Genomic DNA, 22,789 nt, shown 5'->3' with positions numbered 1-22,789 from the left:
CCCTGGTTCAGAGCGTTAGTGAGTTCCCTCTAACGCCCTGGAAGACCCCTCGCTCTGCGCTTGTACAAGGAATTCCGCTGCCCTGCGAGTGCTCAACAGTAGTGAAAATAAACAAAACCAATTATTTTTATTTACTCCACAGTGCCCTCTACAGATCTGGAGGATTGAACTCACCATTAACCAAAATCTGTAGAGGGCACTGTGGAGTAAATAAAAATAATTTCCGTCTCGCTGACATATTTTATTTTCTGCCCAAAAAGTGTATTTTACAGAGTAGGTGGGGTGCTGAGAGGCTTCCCACCTCCGAGAATAGACTTTCAACAACACAAAACAGCCTTTGCTTCTGTGAGTAGCAAAATGGTTTTGTTTATTTTCACTACTCTTGAGCACTCACTAACGCTCTGAACCAGGGCTAAAAGCAGCGCAGCCGCCCGCCCTACCCAAAAGAACAGATCTGCAAGCTATAGACACGGCATGTCGCAGTGCGTTGACAGTGTGTGTGTGTGTGTGTGTGTGTGTGTGTGTGTGTGTGTGTGTGTGTGTGTGTGTGTGTGTGTGTGTGTGTGTGTGTATATATATATATATATATGATCTATTTCGCTACGATGGGTGTTACGAGCGCCCCAGGGCGCTCGTGACAAACTGCTGCGTAGGACAGCACTGCAGGGCTACGCCTCTCCCAGGAGTAGGAGGAGAGTAGGATACGCCATTCTGTCTCCCGAATGTAGTTTTAGCAGACACGTAACGCCGTGGACGTGGGAACCGATAGCACGTAGGGCACAACCAGCTGCTACTAATGAGGGTAGAGCGTAGATTTCGCCGAGTCCCAGCTGTGTAGGAGGCTCTTACGCAAGCTGCGGAGGCAACGCATGACCTGAAATCTACGTGCCTGCTAAGGTACTGCGCAGCCTGTGTGGACACACGTACAGTAAGACCCGTCGTAGAACCTGCGCAGATGCTCAACACAGCATCTCTACGAATCTCTTTGGGAAACGCGGCCATTGTAGATTCTGACCAGGATCTCATTGTCTTACACCTGCAAATATCAAAACTAGTCCATAAATGTGTTATCTAAAATGTTTTGCTTACACGATTATTCAAACCACACAAATACATACAACTACTGTCACAGTGGAGCAACCTTATAGGAGCCTTGAAGCAATAATATTGCTGTACCGTCACAAAGTAAAACTTATGTGAATTCAGTCATTTACTGCTGAGGAGCAGTGAATGTGTTCTTAATTTGACAACCAAAGATGTTATGTTATCTAAAAACATCATTTGTTGTCCTGATATTCTGCTTTCAACCACAAATCAACTTCATCGTGTTCAAGTGGGTGTCACTTTTTAGAAGTAGAATTCTTATTTTGGTATGAAAGCGTTTGTTGTGAATTATGTAATTAATTTTCATACTAGTGCGCTTTTCATCATCATTTGTAAGTGTCACATATTTTGTCATACTTGATCTTCCTTATCACATTTTTCAAGGGAAGCACTGCAATCTGCTGAAGTACATTTTTTTTCTTCATCACGTATTGGCTATATTTAAGATTAGCCTCCTCAAGATCATAAATATCTCAAAAAAACATCGCTGTAAGACATCAGTCAAAATGTCCCTGGAAATGAAGGCTTTTCTTTTTTTTCTTCGAAGCAAAGAAAGTCCATTTAATATACTGTGAGAGACACATTTTTCCACTAAGTGCCTCTGACAGGTACTCCTGCCCACTACCTTTGGATCCAATTCAAATGCTTCAGTAGAGGCATTACAACTAGCTAATGAGTGGATTTCAGTAGTGTACATACAAAAACAAAAACCGTTTTCTCTTTTACTTGTATGTATTTATTATGGGAACACACATACTATGCCCCCTTTTGTTGAGCATCATTATTGTTCAGTCAATAATTACATTAAGTATGTTTACCTGGCTAATAGTTACGTTGATGCAGCTATTTTCTTTTCTTTTGCGCACCCCTGATGCTAGCCTGGTAAACACCCCCTCCCTCCGGAAATCTCATGCATTGCATTGCATTTGGTTTCAGGAAGGAGGGTCTGGGATTGCTCACAGAGTAAAGCTGCCCGAACCGCTGCGCATACGAACCAATCAGCGGCTGCTAGGGGCGGGATCATCCAATCACCTGCCTAGTAGCTTGAAAAAATGAAACTCCGTCTGTCATCGATTCTGCGCCCGAAGTCTCAGATGCAAGTACGCTGTGAAACAAAATGTGTGTCGCAAGCTTCTTCCATTTGACGGAGTGAGGTTACCCTGATGCAGCGCCTTGGGCTGTTTGTTGCAGTTCAACTCTGTGGGTCTGTCGCTCCAACGTAATTACATCAACACCTTGATCATGAATCTATTCTCGGCCTGTGTATGTTCTGTTCTGTTTCAGTGGAGATTCAAATAAGAGGGCCGCAAGTACTCAAGTACTGTACTTATGTAATTTTTTGGGGTATTTTTACTTTACTGGAGTATTTCCAGTTTTCTGTACTTGTACCTCTACTCCACTACATCTCAGAGGCAAATATTGTACTTTTACTCCACTACAATGATTTGAAAACTTTAGTTACTAGTTACTTTGCGGATTTAAAGTATTACATTATAAAACATACATACATTAACCACTGTAGTCCTATATTATACCTAGACTATTTGAAAATAGCCAATCTACAAGCTCACAACGTGTCGCACCCGACACGTTGTGAGCTTTTAGTACTTTTACTTTTGGTACTTTAATTACATTTTGATACCAATACTTATGTACTTTTACTCAAGTACATTTTGAATATTGGACTTTTACTTGTAACAGAGTATTTCGACATTGCAGTATTGATACTTTTACTTAAGTAAAATATCTGAGTACTTCTTCCACCACTGGCCACGATGCAATACAGGTTTAAAGATATGAAAATTGCCCCAACATGTTATCCAACATAATGCATTGTCCTGAATCAATACACGTGGTGCTTTTATGAACATTTAGTGCTTTAGTGTGTACACTGTACAGTATACTTTGTTTCTTTCATGCTTTTTTGAACCCACACGCCGAATGCCGCGCTACAAGCTTGTAGATCTGCTATTTTTGAAAAATCGTGAAAATGTGTGCAAATCTTTGAATATATATTGTTTAAAGGAGAATTCCGGACAAATTAAGTGTTATCTTTCATGTCTCGTTACTCACCTAGCGACGTAAAAAGTGGCGTTCTTTTTTTCCATATATTCCCCTGTCGTCATTTTTTAAACACCCTCCGTTGTTATAATGGGAGCGAGTGGGTTAGTGAAGTTCATCTATTATAACCGACGCAATGTTATTTTTTTCTCTACTACGATTCATTGTAGAGTCTCATGATAAAAAATTCCTGCGAGCCTGCCGTTAATGGCGAACGATTTAACACTGGATGCTTGTTTCTTTCCAGAACCTGGCAACTCGTGTTGCCAGATTCTGGAAACAAGCAACCAAAAGAACGCCACTTTGTACGTCGCTAGGTGAGTAACGAGACATGAAAGATAACACTTAATTTGTCCGGAATTCTCCTTTAAAGCAAACATTTTTAACTCTATTCTTTGCTTCCCTGGAACTAAACATTTTGAGATGGGGGTCGGCAGCCAAATACATACAATTTTGGGGGTCCTTGACATGAAAAAGTTTGAGCACCACTGATATAGAAACATATGTTTTTTCAGAAAACTGTTGGGATTTAGAAGAGATTTGTAGAATCGGCTTTAGGTCTTAAAGGGTTAAAACAATGTTCAACTTTGTTGCCTGACCAAAACGCACACATATTGTCTTTATGTGCCTCTGTTCTAGTCCTGTTTTTTTGGGGGGGTTTGTGAAATTGTGTGTCCTTGAAATAAAACAGTTTGAGAACCACTGTGCTACACTAAATGGAACAGAGGCAGTGTAAGTGGTAAGGCCTGTGAAGGAAGTAAGGAAGAGGCCCGATTTGTTTCCAATATGGCTGCTGCATGTGCGTAGAGCCAATAGCAACAAGCAGAATGAAGCTGTTTGGCATTGGCAGAGAAGATTTGGCAAAATGCTCATGGCCGCAACGCACGTACTCAGCTGTGCTGTTCGTCCCACAAATGCCTGTTCCTTACAAATGGCGCACCACTTAACCCTTTAAGACCGGGAACGCATCTGTGTCATTTTAAGATTTCTTTGGCTATTCAAAAATAGCAGATTTACAAGCTCATAGCACGACACCGAGTGCCACGCTATGAACTTGTAGATCTGCTATTTTTCCCCAAAAAAATGGAAATTTTGTGCAAATCTTTGAATATATATATATATATTTTTTTTTAAAGTGAACATGTGTAACTCAAATATTTGCTTCAGGAGATTCTACAAAATCTCCAAAATCCTAACAGTTTTTTGAAAAAAGGTATGTCAAACTTTTTCATGTCAAGGACCCCCAAAATGATAAGTATTTGGCCGTGGACCCCCCATCTAAAAATATTTTGTTCCAGGGACCCCCCAGAAGTTGTAAGATGAGTTAAAATAATGTTTGCTTAAAAAAAATCTATATTCAAAGATTTGCTAAAATGTTCACGATTATTCAAAAATAGCAGATCTACAAGCTCATAGTGCTATGAGCTTGTAGATCTGCCAAAGAAGCCAAAGAAATCTTAAAATGACACAAACAGATGCGTTCCCGGTCTTAATGGGTTAAAGGGGAAATAAATAGGCTTTCCAAAGGTATTGTAATTATTCTATGTTGACGGGAACACAGCTGCAACGTCACTCATGGTCTGCTTACAGCTTACACAATATGGCAACTATAGCACAGCAAAAATAGCATGTATACAAGATCACAAGTTGTGACCTTACAGAACTGTGATTTTTTTTCTTCTTTTTTTTTTACAAATTAAAATGAAATTTAAATTCAATTGTTAAGACGTTATATTATCCAAAAATAAATATCAATCATATCAGTGCCTTCACTTCCCCCAAAAAAGAAAGTATTAAATTCAGTCTGACCAGAGACAGGGAGAACACATCTCCCCCCACAGGCCCTAAAAACTGAATGCCCCCCCAATTTACTTGAGTAAAAGTACAAAAGTATTGGTATCAAAATGTACTTAAAGTACCAAAAGTAAAAGTACTAAGATTGTTTGAAAATAGCCTAGGTATAAAATAGGGCTAAAGTGGTTAATGTATGTTTTATAATGTAATAATTTATATTTGCAAAGTAACTAGCTAAAGTTTTCAAATAATTGTAGTGGAGTAAAAGTACAATATTTGCTTCTGAAAAAAGTAACTTGAGTAAACGTACTTAGTTACTTTATACCACCTGGTCTCGCATACCAAACTCCCTGCTATACTCCCTCAGGAAAAACAAAAAGCTGTCGGGCAGCAGTAGTCCTTGGGGCCTTACATCCCCGTGCCTCCTATACAGAGCTCCCCGCAGGCAGGGGAGCTCCATCACACCTGAGGCTGCGTGGGGCACAACATGAGACATTACACCATGCAGCCACACACACACACACACACACACACACACACACACACACACACACACACACACACACACACACACAGATCTATGGCGGGCGGGCTTAGGGGTGGTCCTCACCATCAGCCAGGCCGGGCGGTCTTGTTGCGGTCGGGCAGAAACCTCTTATCTCCATGTTATTTTAACTTTTTGTGTAAGTTAATGGCCTACTTGATCATACTAGAGCGTCACACAAAAGCATCAAAAGTAGCAGATCCGCAAGCTCGAAACGCGGTGCAAAAGCGCCACGTTTCGAGCTTGTAGATCTGCTACTTTTGCTTGAATGCTGAAAAGTAACAGATTTGGACATACCGACAGAGACAATATAAAGTTAGTAATATAAAGTGAGGGTTTCACACAGTGAAATGTCGGTGTGGTTTGTTCCACAAGACAGCAATCAAATATACACAAGATAACAAAAGACACAAATAATAGAACAACGATCAAGTCAGAAATGTGGTTAAACGTACAGGCAATGGCCCACACTCAGCCTTCTGTAAAAAAATAAGATAATAATTCAGAATTGGTGGGGGATGATTTAGTTTCAGATTATAGAAAGAGTGGAAAGGTATTTCATTCCACCTAATGGCCCCAAAAGTTCCTACACGAATCGGCCCTTTAAGAAAGTGTCAAACTGAGTTGCCTCTTGTGATCGGCCAATTAAAGTAAAATATGGAAACCGTGCAGCACCCTCTGCATTTAGGCTGTCTCAGGCACCCATTAAGATGTCTCTAGATCTCTGCTAGAAGAAGCTCCGAGTGCAAGACTGCATGTGAGGGAGTAAGGCAGTGTCTCTCAAACCTTTTCATGTCAGGGGGGGGGGGACCCCCCAAATTAACACATTTGGCCACGGACACCCATCTGAAAATACTTTGTGCCAGGGACCCCCATACAAGATTTGTGTTGTTAAAATGATTTTAAAAAATATTCCATCAATTTCCCACATTTTGTCATTTTTTTTTTTTAAATAGCCAATGTATAGGTTTAAATGTTATCGAGACATCGTCCAAACACCCACACTGCCGAGGTCGACTTATGACGGGCGCTGTTTCATTGAGTGCCAAAAAAAATGTATGTATTTTTTTTACTATTATCAAAAACATGTGAAACGCGTGATTGGCACGTTGCACCATAGCGGTAAAACACGTGAAACATGTGAATGGCACTCAATGAGTTAAAGGATTTATAAAAGTCAATTTATCTCAGATTTCTGTTATTATTTCTGTTATATATTCTGGATATTATTCTTTCCCAGATTCTACCGAACCCCCGTGTGTAATGAGAGCTCCGTGAGGACGGAGGTCACGGACAATATTCCACGATTATTCCAAAGTTACAGAAAAATCGCCGTTTTCGCTGGCAAGGGGACGTGATGTTTTAACGGGATGTTTTAACTCTGGCAGTCAATGAGTTAACTATTTTTGCTGCGGACCCCGCTGGAAGCCCCTCAAGGTCCCCCCCCCCCCCCAGAACCACTGGCGTAAGGAGTCTGGCAGGAGGGAAGGAGGTAGCCTGGTAAACCCTACCTCCGGAAATCTCATTTTCATTTGATTTCAGGAGTGAGTCAGGCCTGATCGCCCATTCTGCAATATTGGCTGTGTACACCAAATGGACGAGCCTATCAGCGTCGTCGCACATCGTTCTGTGATTGACAGCGACAGTTGGCCAATCAGGTGGCGAGTTCGAGTGAGCCCGAATGGCACCGAGTGCAGCCAATGCAGCCGACAAAACACGAATGGCAGCCATCTTGTCTGTGCGCTATTTTCTCCGCTGTATTTTTACTTCAAAAAGCTCTCAAACTTCTATTTTGAGGCACGGAATTTACTTATAAGATATCGTTTGGATAGAATTTAGTTGTTTAACTATGTGGTCAATTAATCATGACAGAGCCTATATTTAAAAATAAAAATGTAGAGAACCGGTAGGGGCGGGCAGTGACACGCATGTATCCGAATAAGGCAACCTATTTTGGGCATGGCCGTCTCAAAAGTCCCGTTGCGTCACATTAGTCTGGTGAACTGCTGATTGGCTGAAGGGGAAAAACGATCATTGGCTGAAGGGGTTGTCAGTCAACGGTATTACTCCCGCCCAACTCCAGCCCACAGCCAATATTGCAGAATGGGCGATCAGGCCAGACTCACTCCTGAAATCAAATGGAAATGAGATTTCCGGAGGGAGGGTTTACCAGGCTAGGAAGGAGGAGGAAGAAGGAGGAACGTCCTAATATGAACACTGTACAATATAGGCTCCATATGCAAAGCAGCCATATTGTAAATACATTGGGACTCTTTTTTACTTCCTTCACAGGTGTTAACAATAATACTAATGAAGGCTCTGTTCCATTCTGGTCAAACAGAGTCAGGGTGCTGATATTGTGCATGTCGGCTCACTGGAAACACTATGCTACACCAGTGGGTCTCAAAGTGTGGTCCAGGGACCCATATGGTTCCTTGAGAGGGGTTCCAAATGGATCCCTTACGGGTGTGTAACTCTGAGAGTGTACAAATGGAACCAAATGGACCCGTAAGGGTCCATTTGGTTCCATTTGTGCACTCTCAGAGTTAGGGGGGCCTAGAAATTAAAAGGTTTAAGAACCACTGTGCTACACTAAATGGAACATTTCATTAGAATCATTGGTAACACCTGTGAGGGAGGTAAAGAAGGGGGCCCGACTTCTTTCCAATATGGCTGCTGTGCTAGAGCCCATTGAAATGTATTTGTTTCGGGGTTGATTCTTCCCAATGATAAAACAGAGCTCACAGCTCGCAGGATATCAGAGGCCTAAACCGTTTAAAACACATCATGAGACATCAGTATCTGGATTTCTCTGTGAAGGAAACTGCTCATATCGCCTCTCTTCACTTCATTCCTATCACAGTAAAGAAGGGATTTCTCTCTGACACTTTATCTCTCTCACACAAATCTCCCTCTCTCTTTAATTCACATACCGCCACGCCGACGTCTAGAGATTCAAGACACAGTTGTTGGCAAAAAAAAAGAATTGAAAAGCAACGCTCTTCAGAAGCAGACTGTGTGAGTGTGAGAATGTGGACTTCAGCAGAGGTGTGGGCCGAGAGAGAGAGGGGGGAGCGAGCCTGGCCTGGGTTTCTGTACAGTTAGATCGACACGGCTAAGCGACTGCCAGTGTGTCACCGCCACCTCCAGCCCTCAACCAGCTGCCCACGAACAGTGGGGACATGGACACACACACACACACACACACACAAACACACCAGCACATGGGATTAGCACAAACTGTACCGGACAGAACTGGACACAGATGGGGGGGTGAACAAAAAGGAAAAAAGAAAACGTACAAGAGTGTGTGCTGGTTCACATTTCTTACTTAAGTAAAAGTATCACTGCAATTTAGAAATACTCTGTTACAAGTAAATGTCCGGAATTAAAAATGTGCTTGAGTAAAAGTACAAAAGTACAAAATTATTATGGCATCATAATGTACTTAAAGCAGTGGCGCAGCCAGAATGTTAGTATAGGCTGGGCCTGAGCAGGAGCGGGTGGGCACGCATGTGTCCCCGACCGTGCGCGCGAAAATGTGCGGTTATTGCGCGGATATTGGGCGTTTTGGGGCATTTTTTTGTTACTTTATTTCGGTGTTAGGGTTGGGTTAGGGATATGTTATTTAATTCTTATTTTTGCCTGATTTTACAGATTTTTTATCCAAAAATTAATTATAAAAAAAAAATATATATATATATATATATATATACTTTTTTTTTTGCTAAATCGATTGGGTGGGCAAGCTCTCTCTGTGGGTGGGACATGGCCCACCCAGGTGCACCCATGGCTGCGCCCCTGACTTAAAGTACAGAGAAGTAAAAGTACTCATTAGGCAGAATGTCCCATTTCAAGTTTTCAAATGTATAAAAATCTTTTAAAAATAGCAGATCTACAAGCTCACAATGCGTCGCAATGCGACAAATTGTGAGCTTGTAGATAGGCTATTTTTAAATGGTCGAAATGTATATATAGGGCTGAAGTGGTAAATGTATGTTTTGTGATAATAATCTAAATCTACAAAGTAACTAAAGTTTTCAAATAGTTGTGGTGGAGGAAAAGTACACCATTTGCCTCTGAGATGTAGTAGAGTAGAAGTAAAAGTACTGGAAATTGGATATACTCAAGTAAAGTACAAATACCTCAAAATTTTACTTAAGTACAGTACTTGAGTACATGTATAGTATTTAGTTACTTTACACCACTGGCTGGCATACACAAACAACACACCCTCACGCAAGCAATCATGCCGACACATGCTCACCGGGGTGCAATCAAGTGCCCACAGCCTCTGTCTTGCATACAAATCCGCCGCGCCAAGCGAGAGCGAGCGCCGATTGCACAGACATGCACACACGAGCAGAAATAATCACAGGTCGCCTTTGGTCTCGCTGCTAGCTGTGCCTGTGTGCAGACATCAGCAGCGAGGGGCAGTCCAGTTCGCTGCGTTTGTGTGCATCCAGAAGAATGAAGCAGAATGCATTTGTGCTGTGGTGGAAAAAAAGTACTCAAATTTTTTACCTAGGTAAAAGTATCAATACTGCAACGTAGAAATACTCTGTTAATAGTAAAAGTCTGGAATTAGACATTTTCTTGAGTAAAAGTACAAAAGTATTGCTATCGAAATGTACTTAAAGTACCAAAAGTAAAAGTACTAAAATGTTTGAAAAAAGCTGATCTACAAGCCTATTGAAAATAGCCTATCGGCTATTTTCAAATAACTTATGTATAAAATGGAGCTAAAATGGTTAATGTGTGTTTTATATTCATAATTTATATCTGCAAAGTAACTAAATGAAGTTTTAAAATAATTGTAGTTGAGTAAAAGTACAATTTTTGCCTCTGAGATGTGGTGGAGTAGAAGTAGAAGTAGGCTATTGCAAATTGAAAAGACCCCAGAAATGTAAAAGTACCTCAAAATATGTTTTGAGTCATACATTAGTTGGATGGTTTGACCTACTCATGTCATAATTATGATTGTACTTTTTGATTATGATTGGACTTTTGTCTTTGCTATTTTAGTTCATAATAGTGTAATTATCTTAGATTTTATCCTGTATTCCGTATGTCTCTGTGTTGCGTTTCATCCGTTTGATATTATGTACAAATAAACAGTATGTTCACGTGCATTTTTGCCAATAAAAATGTCAATCAATCAATTGGTTTCATTAGAGCAGTGAATGAAGCAGGTCAGATAGGTTATTGTGGTCTCCTGGTGGCGCTATAATTGGCCAATGTGAAAAGGGTGCCATTTCTTCTTAGGCCTTTCATGGCAAGCAGGCACTGCATTCACGATTTGAGGCATTTTGTACCAAAAAAATATTTTGCTAAATTAGACCTTCTGGCATTTCTTCCTCAGCCTCGTGGGAATGCGCCTATAATATTTCAGAGAAATTGCACGCTGCGTTCATGATTTGAGGCATTTTTTTCTCAAAACGAACCAATCGTGACTTTGGAAGCCAATGTTAGCCAAATAGGATCGAATATGAAATATCGGACAGATCCTTCAGGATCACATGACTATAGAGATGCTGTCTATCGCGTGATTTTTGGACAGACTCTGCAGGAGTAATAGCCAAAAATGTGTTTTACAAAAGTCGGCCTCCTGGTGGCGCTGGCGGAGACAATAAAAATAATATGTATTTAAATAATCAAATGTTTTTGTTTGTTTTCAGCCTTGCTGTCCCCAACCAAGGGCACATTGAAGAGGTGTATTATTGTAATATTTTCACACAAAAAAAAATTTCTGCTATTTAAATGTGTTTGTATGCAAACCGTCTTACATCAAATGAAGGCACATTTCTGTTTTGCACTGAAAAATTACTCACCCTGTAAGCAATCCTATAAGCGTGTGCAATCTGCTTTTCTCAAGAGTCATTGATTTTGCACTTTAAAAATACCCTGAGGTTAGAAAAAACTAAATACAAGAAAAAGACAAACTCAACAGACCTCACCAAAAGAATCCCACATCTTTTTTAAACACAGTCTTAGTGGTAAAATACTAGCCTGGTAAACCCTCCCTCCGGAAATCTCATTTCTATTTGATTCCAGGAGTGAGTCTGGCCTGATCGCCCATTCTGCAATATTGGCTGCAGGCTGGAGTTGGGCGGGAGTAATACCGTTGACTGACAACCCCTTCAGCCAATGATAATTTTTCCCCTTCAGCCAATCAGCAGTTCACCAGTCTAATGTGACGCAACGGGACTTTTGAGACAGCCATGCCCAAAATGGGTTGCCTTATTCGGATACATGGGTGTCACTGCCCACCCCTACCGGTTCTCTAAATTTTTATTTTTAAATAGGCTTTGTCATGATTAATTGACCACATATATGAAGTTAAACAACTAAATTCTATCCAAACGATATATTATAAGTAAATTCCGTGCCTCAAAATAGAAGTTCGAGTGCTTTTTGAAGTCAAAAAATAGCGGAGAATATAGCGGACAAGAAAAAGATGGCTGCCGTTCGTGTTTTGGGCTCACTCGAACTCGCCACCTGATTGGCCAACTGTCGCTGTCAATCACAGAACGATGTGCGACGACGCTGATAGGCTCGGTTAGCTGGTAATTCCACTAGAAACCCCCACAATGGGCTATCAGGCCAGACTCACTCCTGGAATCAAATAGAAATGAGATTTCCGGAGGGAGGGTTTACCAGGCTAGTAAAATACCTGAACATAGTTCTGTGGCCCCTCGTGACAACACATATCACACTGGATCGGCATTATATATTAACCCTTTCAGACCGGCAAGGGAACGCATATGTGTCATTTTAAGATGCCTTTGGCCATTCAAAAATAGCAGATCTACAAGCTCATAGCGCGATATGTGCAAATTCTTGAATATATTTTTAAGGCAAACGTTTGTAGCTCAAATCTTTGCTTCTGGGGATTCTACAAATGTCTTCTAAATCCTAACAGTTTTTTGAAAGTGGTTCTCAAACATTTTCATGTCAAATACTCCCAAAATGATATGTATTTGACCGCCGACCCCCATCTCAAAATAAGTTGGAGGGGTTCCAGGAACCCCGCCAGAAGCAAAGAAACATGCTATTTTCTACTGGGTATAACAAGCGAACGGGAATCGCAATGACCTTTTTTTTTTTTTTAGGAAACACAGTGAAACCCTCCGTGATTAGCATCCATCAGGGGATCGATCATACAGGAGATAAATATTCTGTGACTACTTGAAAAGGTAAGAAAATCGCAAAATCCTGGCAGTCTGGGCTTTTTGGGGCTATTTAGTGAATGGCAGTGAATGAGTTAATGGGTTAATCCTTAACACCTTTGAACCACGAGAGTATTTGAGCTGCGGGCCCTGTCAACCCGTCGGGGGGGGGGGGGGGGGACCCTCGTCCTCGACCTTTTCACCTCTCGTCAGTGCCCGTAGCACCCCTGGCCCTATATAGCCGGCGTGTCGGATTGGAAGAGCACCTTTATAAGGTCCCTTAGGAAGCTTTCTGCTGACAGGCCCCCCCCCCCACACACACACATCCCCCACATCACCGCGGCTCATGAGGCGAACCTCGACCTTATAAAAAGTACAGCGGTGGGAAATGTACTCAAACGTTTTACTTGAGTAAAAGTATCGACGCTGCAATGCAGGAGTACTCCGCTACAAGTAAAAGTCTGTATTTCAAAATTTGCTTGGGTAAAAGTGCAAAAGTATCGGTATCAAAATGTACTTAAAGCACCGAAAGTAAAAGTACTCAAATGTTTGAAAATAGCAGATCTACAAGCTCACAACGCACCGCGACGCGTTGTGAGCTTGTAGATCGGCTATTTTCAAATGGCCGAAATGTATAAAATAGGGCTAAAGTGGTTAATGTATGTTTTATACTATAATATTTTATATCTACAAAGTAACTAGTAACTAAAGCTTTCACATGATTGTAGTGGAGTACAAGTACAATATTTGCCTCTGAGATGTAGTGGAGTAGAAGTATGGGAAATTAGAAATACTCCAGTAAAGTAAAAGTACCTCAACATTTTACAATACAGTACTTGAGTAAATGTACTTAGTTACTTTACACCACTGCTCCCCACACATCCCCCACAACCTGTACATCACCGCGGCTCATATGAGGCAACCTCGACCTTCTAAAAGTAACACCATGTGGTGTAACACACGACAAGGGCCCGCCGACTGTCACCCAGCCGTCAGTGATGAACGAGAGAGAGAGAGTCCTGGAGTACCAGTTCTGTCTCTCTCTCTGTCTGCCAGTGGTGGAAAAAGTATTATTATTTTAAAGGTATCAATAGGCCTACTGCAATATAGAAATACTCTGTTACAAGTAAAAGTCTGGAATTCCAAATTTACTTGAGTGAAAGTACAAAAGTATTGGTATCAAAATGTATTAAATTACCAAAAGTAGAAAGCACTCATTATGCAGAATGTCCCATTTCACAAGTTTTCTAATGTATGAAAATCTTTTTATTTTATTAGATCTACAAGCTCACAATGGGTCGCATCGCAACACATTGTGAGATTGTAGATCGGCTATTTTCAAATGGCCAAAATGTATATAGGGCTGAAGTGGTTAATGTATGTTTTGTAATAATAATTCATAAGTATAATATATAATAATAATCTGCAAAGTAACTAAAGTTTTCAAATAATTGTAGCGGAGTAAAAAGTACAATATTTGCCTCTGAGACATAGTGGAGTAGAAGTAAAAGTACTGAACATTGGAAATACTCCAGTAAAGTAAAAAAAAACTCAAAATCGTACTTAAGTACAGCACTTGAGTAAATGTACTTAGTTACTTTACACCACTGCACACGACACGGCCCTGCCGACTGTCACGCAGGCGTCAGTGATGAACGAGAGAGAGAGAGTCCTGGAGTACCAGTTCAGTCTCTCTCTCTCTCTCTCTCTCTCTCTCTGTCTGCAGATGCACTGTGGAGGTATAGTCCCTCTCTCCCTTCACCAGCCCATGCGCACATCACTCTAACCAGAAACATGACAAAGTCACAGTGCCTGTGTGGACTGGCTGACACGTGCAGACAGAGGAAAATGATGAGTGACTTCTTTTATGTGTTCTAAAAAAAGGTTCTTAGGTCACGCAAGGGGGGGGGGGGGCTTAGATTTCAGCAGTGCGGTGGAAGAAGTACTCACGTGTTTTACTTTAGTAGAAGTATCAAAACTGCATTTTAGATATGCACTGTTACAAGTAGAAGCCCCGTATTCAAAATGTACTTGAGAAAAAGTACATAAGTATCAGCATCAAAATATACTTAAAGTACCAAAAGTAGTACTCATTGTTCAAAAATTTATATATTTTTTGTTGAAAATAGCCGATCTACAAGCTCACAATGTATCGCATCACGACGCATTGTGAGCATTGTGATCTGCTATTTTCAAATGGCCGAAATATATATAGGGCTGAAGTGGTTATTGTGTTTTGTAATAATATTTAAAATATACAAAGTAACTAGTAACTGAGTAAGTTTTCATATAATTGTAGTGGAGTAAAAGTACAATATTTTCCTCTGAGATGTAGTGGAGTAGAAGTAAAAGTTGTAAAAAAAATAATAATATCAAAAGTATACTTAAGTACAGTGAGTACATGTACTTATTTAATTTACACCACTGGATTTCAGTGCTGCAGGAATTACAACCACAAACACTATACGAAACGATAATATATTTGCCACTATGCGCAGTAAAGTCCTCGTAGGCTACTGCTGCACTCCTAGCTCCAGCTCTTTGCATAGCTTATAATGACATTAAATTAATGTAAATTAGCAACTTTATTCCACAGGGAATGGGTTCTTTCTCCGATGAGTTGGCTCTGACATTTGTGTTGAAACCTGCCTAAAATGTCCTCCATAAAAGCCTGGAATTACTTATGTGAGTTACTGTTTTTATTTAACCCATTAAGACCGGGAACGCATCTGTGTGTCATTTTTTGATTTCTTTGGCTATTCAAAAATAGCAGATATACAAGTTCGTCACTCGGTGCCGCGCTACGAACTTGTAGATCTGCTATTTTTTGGAAAAGAATTGTGATCCGTTGCGCAAATATTTGATTATATATTTTTAAAAGCTAACATTTATAACTCAAATATTTGCTTCTGGGGGTCCATGGAACACAATTGTTTACAAATGTTATAAAAATATATATATTTAAAGATTTATTCAAAAATAGCGGATCTTCAAGCTCATAGCGCGGCCACTGCCGCACTATGAGCTTGTAGATCTGCCTGCTGTTTTTGAATAGCCAAAGATCTCTAAAATGACAGTCTTGTTATGCTCTGTTTTTTTGGTATGGTCTGTTATACACTGTACCGTCTCTGAAAAAAATATAAAAACAAAAAATATATAATAATTAAATGACAGAAAATAATTAAATGACAGTCTGTCATTTTACATTTCTTTGGCTTTATTTGACAGAGATGCGTTCCCGGATTGAACGGGTTAAATAGTCAGTAATGATTATCACTAGAATTATAAATGTGGTGTTCTCAGTTGTTGTGGCAACAGCAGATCACTGGTGAAACGCTCAAGAGACCAGAATACATTTTCTCTTCTTTTACACTGACTACGTGTTATGAACATTAAACAACCAGCCTTTAGTGTCTTTATTCTGGAGCAAACGTTTGGCGAATAAAGCAGATCTACATGCACGTTGTGAGCTTGTAGATTAGCTATTTTGAACAAAGCGATTTGTTTTTAGAGGGTAAAAAGTTGGGTACCTACTAGTATAAACCCCCAGGGGATGCCGGTCAACAAAGTATATAAATGTTTAAAAGACCAAACTGTCCCTATGTCATTGTCTATTCACAGCTTTGATAAAACAAAGAAATGGCTCGCAACTCACTTTGATGCTCCAGGTTTTATTTCACAACAAACAGCTAGCTGATACGACGTTTCGACCCTTTCGGTCTTTTTCAAGTATAAACAAGAACAGGAAATGACCTCTTTTTATACAGGAACAAATGATTTTGGTTACCAGCCCCACCTGGTGATCAGGGGCGGTACCAAGACTTGATAAACATTTTGTCAAGAGACAACTTATCAAAAGACAACATTTCATCTTTTACATTTTACAAAGTATTTTTAGAACATTTTCTTGATTTTTTACAACCATTTTTTTGAAAAAAGACTTTAGTAAAGATACAAGTATTAAAAACAGTAGAAGACTCAATTCATTTGATTCAACAGACAGGTAATAAGGACTAAGCTTACTATCTGCTGACAAATATTTTCCCAAAAAGATTCCTCCAAAAAAATATACATTTCATGAAATGCATTTCTCAAGAAATACTCCTTAAAAACTATATATCTTTTTGACCCGGTCCAAAACCTAGCCACTGTGTACCACAAGTTGCAAGCAAAAAAACACAACAAAAGGAAAAGAACAGTTAACGTTTTATAACCTACACATACACAACTCCCTTCCTTGGCTTGTTTATAAATATGGCCTAATATCAAAGTCCTCATTGAGTCCTGTTGGTGCCATAGTTTTAAGATAATGGATCCACCATACTTCCCTCCTCAGTAGGAGATTGTCTATAGGCCTATCTCCCCCTCGTCTCGGAAGATGCACTTTCTCTATTCCTAGGTATCTTAAAGATGAGACATTGTGGTGTGCCTTTTTAAAATGTAAGGCTACTGGGCTTTTTTTCCTCCTACCTCCTAAAAAAACCCACACTTTCCTAGATGACTTACCAGATGGTAATCGACGTTGTGGTTCGTGTGCCCAATGTCATTTTACAGAAAAATGCAACGTTTTCTATCACCCGTCAACGGGGCAAGAGATAAAAATAAGAGGCAAAATAACATGTACAACGAATAATGTAATCTATCTACTTAGATGTCCATGTGGGAAAGCGTATGTAGGTAAGACAACACGTGCATTAAAAACACGCATTGCTGAACACAGGAGTACAATACGTAATGGGGACGAAAAAAGCCCAGTAGCATTTTATGAGACAGTTAAGGGGGTTTAACAAAATAATGCAATTTTTGGAAAAATTGTCTGTTTTGTAAGACATATATGGCCAAAGCTGTGAATATTCAGAAACATAAATAACGCACATCCTCCGTTCCTTGGCACTGAGCTTTGAACTGTGACGACAGTATCTCATAAAAAGATTTCTGAACTTGAATGACTCAATATCGTATAAGCATCATTAATCATAATTGTATTCATAAATCAATCTTTTCTCAAGGGACTCATTTTGGTAACAAAATAGAAAAAAAAATTATAACTTTGACAAAAGATAACTGCACGGTGACATTTCATGAGTGGGACTGTCTATCAGTGGTGTAAAGTAACTAAGTACATTTACTCAAGTACTGCACTTAAGTACAATTCTGAGGTATTTTTTTACTTTACTGGAGTATTTCCAGTTTTCAGTACTTACTTACTTCTACTCCACTACATCTCAGAGGCAAATATTGTACTTTTACTCCACTATTTGAAAACTTTAGTCATTACTTTGCAGATTTAGATTATTATTACAAAACATATATTAACCACTTCAGCCCTATATACATTTTGGCCATTTGAAATTAATTTACAACAATTTACAAGCTCACAATGCATCACAATGCGACGCATTGTGAGCTTGTAGATCTGCTATTTGCAAAAGATTTTTACACATTTTATACATTTGAAACTTGAAATGGGACATTCTGCATAATGAGTACTTTCTACTTTTGGTTCTTTAAGTACATTTTGATTCCAATACTTGTGTACTTTTACTCAAGTAAATTTTGAATTCTGTACTTCTACATGCAGTATTGATATTTTTACTTAAGTAAAACATTTGAGTACTTTTTTCCACCACTGCTGTCTATCTCCAGTAAGTCATTGCCAGTTGTTTTTACCGTACGGAGATGAACTGAATCCAACGGCTTCCTGGTAAAGCAAACAGACCTCGGCGTGCTTCTGGTCTACAGTAATGTCAGAATACCGCCAGGCACTGTCAATGATCTGAATATGCCAGACCACCGGTATGGTCCTTTAACCCATTAAGACCGGGAACGCATCCGTGTCATTTTAGATTGCTTTGGCTATTCAAAAATAGCAGATCTACAAGCTCAATCAAACAAAATAATACTTCAATTCAATTCAACGATCAGTACACTTCAAAATACAAATGAAAGATGATCAAACTCTGATCTTTAGTCCTGCAACGCAAAGTTATTTTAAATGTCTCCAATGAGTAAAGTTTCCCAAAAGTCGGCAAAAGTCAGCAAAGTCAGCAAATAAATAGGCAATGCATTGCATAAAAAAAGGGGGAAAAGTATATTCCTCACCAAAACTTTAAGTCAGGAGGCCTAACAGGGGGTTCCTTTGTCCTGCTGTTTCTGAATTTACTCAGAAACATAAACCGTCAGATACTTTCTTTCGACCAAACTTCCTTTCTTCCACCTCACAAAGTTCTTCGGCCACACTACTCAAGCTCTGATTCTGTTTTAATATTGGCTTACAAGAGTCTCTTTGACAAACCACCACCAAAAACTCTTTTACCTAAAATGGAACCCCCGGCCACCTCACTTCCTGTTCTTTTATAGCCGTTCCTGGTACCTCACTTCCTGTGGAACTTTCCACAGTGATCACTTCCTGAAACTTCTGCTTTTTCCCCACAGCTCCCCAATGAGTGAACCATGTCAACATAAAATGAATCATAATTTTCAGATGGGGGTCCGCGGCCAAATATATATCAATTTGGGGGTCCCTGGCATGAAAAAGTTTCAGAAGCACTGCTTCAGAGTGTGCATTAAATTCAACCATATGGGATTGGGAGGTCGAGGTTCGATCCCCTGGCCGGGTCACACCAAAGACTATATAAATGGCACCGAATGCCAACCTGCCCATCGGGAGCATTTAAGGGTTCAGTGTCTTGCTCAAGGACACTTTGACACGCATCCAGAAGTAGGCAGGGCTCGAACCTATGAGATCTGCAGTTTTTTTTAAATCGTGAAAATGTGTGCAAATCTTTGACCCTTTAACCCCCCCGGTTATTACACCGGCCCGGGCCACAGTCCGCACAAAAAAAAGAGACAAGAGAAAAACACAGGACAAGTCAAAGAAGACCATAGGACAACAAGAACTCAGCCACACTCAAAATAACGCAATAACTGCACGTTTATATCGTACATAGACATTTTTTTCCAATGAATACCTTTTAGGCATACATACTTGCACACAGCACGGTATTGAAACATTTTCTGCTATAATTATTTGTTGAAAAAATGTGTTAAAAATGTGTACCTGTATGCAATAATAAGAAGCGTTCTAAATAGCCTGACCTCAGTAAACGAGGGTGGCTTCTTGCACCTGATCATGGATTGATCTCAGCGTGAGCTAATTGCACTCCATGGACTATTATAATTGTTTTGTACTGTTGAAGTTACCAGTTCTCAAATATGTGGGTGGAACACCAGCATCACATGCATAATACAGAGGAGTATATTATCCCATTAAAACCTGAGGCCGATTCTACAAAATGTCTTAAATCAGTTTTCTGAAGAAACGTATGTTGCTATATCAGTGGTGCTCAAACATGATCATGTCAAGGACCCCCAAAATCATATGTATTTGGCCACGGACCCGCATCTCATAATGTTTTGTTCCAGAGACCCCCAGAAGCAAAGATTTGAGTTAAAAAAGTTAGCTTTCAAAATATGCAAGATTTGCACACATTTTCAAGATTTTTCAAAAATAGCAGATCCACAAGCATGCTGTGTGCTTGTATATCTGCTATTTTTGAAAAGCCAAAGTATAAAGAACCAATGCTTCCCGGTTGTAATGGGTTAAAGTTGTTGTTACAGAAACAATCGCTGTTTATCAAGATCGCATGGGAGTAAAAAAGGCTACATTTAAAACCTCCGTCCTGCTTTTCTTTTTGTTGTAACTAGTTTTAGAATAAACAGACGTGGGCCTGTAATTGACTGATAAGTTAGGATTTACATATGGCTTCACCTCTCACCTATAATGCCGAGGCAAGAGAAAAGCCTGTTGTAATAACATTGAAACAGATTAGCATTCAACGGCGCTGACTTTGACATTCACGGTTCTTCTTCCCGGTGTTCGCCCTAATGCTCTGTCTTTGCCTTACAGATTACATCTTTAATTCATCTAAAAAAAGAAGAAGCGTGGTGTTAGTAAGCCTTGTCTCTTTTTGACCCTTTGTTGACACGCAGTGCCGTCTGACATATTTACATAGAGCATACAGAGGAGTAGTTTTTATCTCCGTCTCGGATACGCCAGGAGCCGCATGGCAGACATACAACGACTCTGTCGCGTTTGAAAACCTCATATGACCAAAACTGTTACTTTTCAGGATTCAAATTCAGTGGTTTAAAGTAACTAAGTACATGTACTCAAGTGCTGTACTTAAGTACAATGTTGAGATATTTTCAATTTACTGGAGTATTTCCATTTTTCAATTATTTTACTCCACTACAACTCAGAGGCAGATATTGTACTTTTACTCCACTACATTTATTTGAAAACTTTAGTTACTAGTTACTTTACAGATATAAATTATTATATTATAAAACATACATAAACCACTTTAGCCTTATTGTATACATTGGCTATTTGAAAATAGCCGATCTACAAGCTCACAAGGCGTCGCTACGCGACGCCTTGTGAGCTTGCAGATCTGATATTTTCAAACATGTTTGTACTTTTACTTTTGGCACTTTAAGTATATAACATAACATTTTGAACACAGGCCTTTTACTTGCAACAGAGTATTTTTATATTGTGGTATTGCTACTTTCACTGAAGTAAAACATCTGAGTACTTATTCCGTCACTGTTCAAATTCAACAGCATCAAAAGTAGCAGATCTACAAGCCTCGAAGCGCGTTGCTTGCGAATCCGCTACTTTTGAAGCTTTCGTGTGGCACCGTAGCACGATCAAGCAAGGGGCGTTAATTTACGTAAAAACTCAAAAAGTTTAAATACGGAGATAAGAGGTTTCTGCTGGACGGCATCGATATATAAGCAGCAGACCAGATGGTAAAGCTTTTTGCAGAGAGACAGAGAACAGGAGGAATCAGTTTCACACGTCAACTGAAAAAACACAGGCATCGCTGACAGCAATACCGTGGTAAAATGGTTTTCTGCTCGCCCCCAAAGCACTGTATTATCTTTCTCAAAATAGATACTGTGCAGATAAAACAGCGGGGTTTCTGGTGGAAATTCGTATGATTTAATGACGGTTCCGCGGCTCAGTTAAAGTGCTCTCTCCGTATTCGTTCGCCCGGGGGTCAATAATTCACAGGCCCTCCATGTCTGCTACGCGCAGGTTTTTTGTCGTTTCTTTTTTTTTTTTTTTAAGCAAACTCGTAAAAGTCGAGCGTTCTTTATCTCGACTGACCACGCGGGACGCACATGCTCATCTCCGTTGTTTAAAAGGGGTGCAGCCCGAGGTTAACATGTTCCCAATCCCAACCGCCACCCCCCTCCTCGGTCCCATAACCTGCTCTGTGTTTGATATTGACAGACCAGAGACCCACAGAAACATCTATTTTCACCCGTGCCAAGTGCAATATTTACAACTCCATCAACCGCTGAGCGAGTGGACCGAAACTCGGGACACAAAAGGCAGGAATATGAATGCCGTCAGGCCAGTAAAAATGAAATAAAAAACACGAAAAAGAAAGAGCGCGCCATATTCGTACCATATGACCATAAACCTGCAGCGTAAAAGCTGCAGATTGTAAAAAAAAATAAAAATGAAACAACCACCGGAGAGAAAAAAAGGGGGAAAAAAACTGTGAAGGTCTTCTCTGTGCTGCCTCAGCGCCTACAAATAACTCAATTTGATTGGTCAGAGTCTACTAACCCTGGGCTGAGTTAGATTCCCGCTGGCTCATAGTGATACATCACTGTCGTGATGTTACTTGAGGGCGGGTGGGGGGGGGGGGGTGACCACAATTTTCAGCTTGGCCTGAATTCTCTCACCAGGCAAAAGGAAAAAAAGCTTGAGTTCTGTCCCGTTATGCTCCTCAAAGTAAATAGCTCGGACACGCTCTCTTATTCCGCGGCAGTTTTTTTTTAGCATTACATATAGAGTATCTCGCAGCGGTGGGAAAGTGACTAAGTACGTTCGCTCAAGTGCTGTGCTTAAAGTTCAATTTTGAGGCACTTTTTACTTCACTTGAGTATTTCCGATTTTCGACATTCCATTTGACGACCTAGTTTACTATTGACTTTATAGATGTAGATTATTAATAAATAAATAAAAACGGTAGATCGGCTATTTCCAAACATTTTAGATTTACTTTTGGTACCTTGATTACATTTTGATACCATT

Source organism: Gymnoscopelus braueri (genome assembly GCF_963280865.1).
Source record: "Gymnoscopelus braueri genome assembly, chromosome: 19".
Taxonomy (NCBI): Eukaryota; Metazoa; Chordata; class Actinopteri; order Myctophiformes; family Myctophidae; genus Gymnoscopelus; species Gymnoscopelus braueri.
The sequence above is the reverse complement of the archived record's forward strand: the minus strand, read 5'-3'. Positions refer to the sequence as shown.